This window comes from Phasianus colchicus, chromosome 14 (assembly GCF_987193195.1).
Source record: "Phasianus colchicus chromosome 14, bPhaCol1.hap1.1, whole genome shotgun sequence".
In the NCBI taxonomy this organism is placed as follows: Eukaryota; Metazoa; Chordata; class Aves; order Galliformes; family Phasianidae; genus Phasianus; species Phasianus colchicus.
In genome coordinates, this window is record NC_143449.1 from 5,931,859 (window position 1) to 5,934,259 (window position 2,401).

Below are 2,401 nucleotides of genomic sequence, written 5' to 3' on the forward strand. Positions count from 1 at the left end.
GAACATCCTTCAGGTCTTCTAACCAATATTATCATTCTTTTGTCCACCTCATTAGTATCCTCCCCCACAGCCTGCATTAACTAGTTCACACTACTAGAAACACTGCCTCCAGCAATGCCCTGTGTGTGCTGATTTTATTTCTCTCAGCAATTTCTTTACCAGATACCATATGCACGCGTAATGTTATTTCAACTCAGATTTACACTGCACCTCTGATATTTCCCACATGCAAGTGTACGTTTCTGAATTGGATTTCCGAATATAACAACAGAACATTTCACATATAAAAAAGCTTGTTTATTAGCACCATAAAATTGTCAGTCGTTTATGCCCCACTTGTAAATACCAGGCCACATTAACATAAACTTGCCAAATGCAGAACAGGGGGGAGAGCGGGTGATCTTCCCTGCGATCCTTCAACAGGAGAGCAAAGCATAAATAAAAACTGAGCGTGGTGGGAAGTGCTACTGTTAGTTCTGGTAATTCTACTCCAGCTCTGAGGAGCAGACTCATGGCCCAGAGGACATGAGCATGCACAGCCAGCATCCCTTTATTTACTGCCCTGAGTCCCAGCCACGCTCACCAGCTTGACTTTACAGGAGAGCACGTTGGCTCATCTTGTGCAAAGATATATATATTTTAGATGCTGCCTACTCTCCTTGTCAGATTCGAGACCTAATCAATCCCTTATGCTATAACCAGGTGTAAGTCATAAAGAGGTTGTCATTAAAAAGTTTTATAGAGTGAGAAGCTTAGGTACTCATGCAGGAGAGAGGTTTTATAAACAGCCCACTGTGCCCTCGTGTTCTCAGGCACCGAAGCCAAGACTTCTACCCTCTGGCCAGTTTTAAGCATATTTAGTTATTCTCAACCACTGGTCTCGAATTCTAGAGTTACTTCTCCTGCTGGCTTATAAAAGCCAAATTCTCCATCCATAAAAAGATCCAAATAAGACTTACCAGAAGACTTTGGCTTGGAGGCCAGCAGTGACAGTCAGCGCACCATAGCACTGAATTTGACTTTGCACACCTGCTTTTGTGGTAAGAGAGTGAAATGTGGAATGACTACAAAACTTTTACAGACTGTGCTCTGTGTGAAAAATGAGACTGTAGACAGTAAGTTACTCTAAAAATGAAAATCTGAGCAGCAACAGAATACAAAAATTCAAAAATAAAGTATAGACTTTGTTATGTTACCAAAATGTCAAGGCAGCAACAAACATCCTAGATGAATTCATACGGTTACTTGCGAGCTTACACTTATTTCAGTTTAATACTATTTTTTTCAGTATAGCTTAAATCAATGGAGTATAACTTAACCTTAAATCAGAAAACCAATGCAGATTTATCTAAACTGATTTCACTTGCAAAAGAAAAAAAAAACTAAATAAATTCAATAAGTTATTGCAAAGGGAAAGTTAGAGCCACCCTGCCTGCACAGGACAGCACTGCTCCCTGAGCTCCTCCTGCTCCCACTGGCTGAATGTCCCCAGGGTCCGCCCTGTGTCACTTTCTAAGCAGCAACTGCAGAAGCCTCTGTGTTCAAAACCCGAGGAAATCCCTTAATAAGGGGAATTTATATGTGCATACTGCAGCTGCAGTCCATGTTCAAGCTACTCACTTACAAATTTCCTGCTACATCCTCCAAATTCCAGCAAGCTATTATCTTAAGCCCTGCACAGCAAGTCCAGCCTTTGGTGGCATCTTACTCTGCTATTTTTGTCCTAGGTGATACTGCCTCCCATGTCATTTATCAAAGTAATCATAACTCAAAGGACCCAGTTCCCACCCACACAAACAGAAAAAAATTTAGAGCAAGACAGGATACCAGGTATCCACACAGTGCTATTATTATTATCTTGATAAAATAGCAGGGACACACATTCTGCCTGTCACAATTAAGGTGATAAATGCCTGTTTCTTTGAGGCTTGTTTGAAAGTCAATTATGCAGATTATTTCTAGAATACAGACAGATGGTCTTTTCCCCCATATGAGACAATCAAGTTGAACTTTGATATGTGCATAAAAATACTGTAATTTGTCAAGCTCCAATGGGGCCATTTTATCACAGATAACCAAAAGACTATATGGATTTTTGTATTTGCCTCTTTTCGATTAACACAGCCTATGTTCCTTTTTATTCTGAATTTTTTTTTTTAATGGAAGCTTTGCTATGTTTCATCTTGAAGCCAAATATTGATCTTTCAGTCGAGTCTTCAGGTTTTGATTAATGCAAAAGGTTGCCAAGCAAGCAGCTTTTTGTTTGGTTTTTTGCTAATTTCTTTTTTTATTCACTTGCCACAGTAAATCTTGCTTTTATTGTCCCACCACTGAAAAGAAAAAATGGATTTATTCGAGCACCTAAATAATTTACAATACAGAGCTTTTGGAAAGACTGATG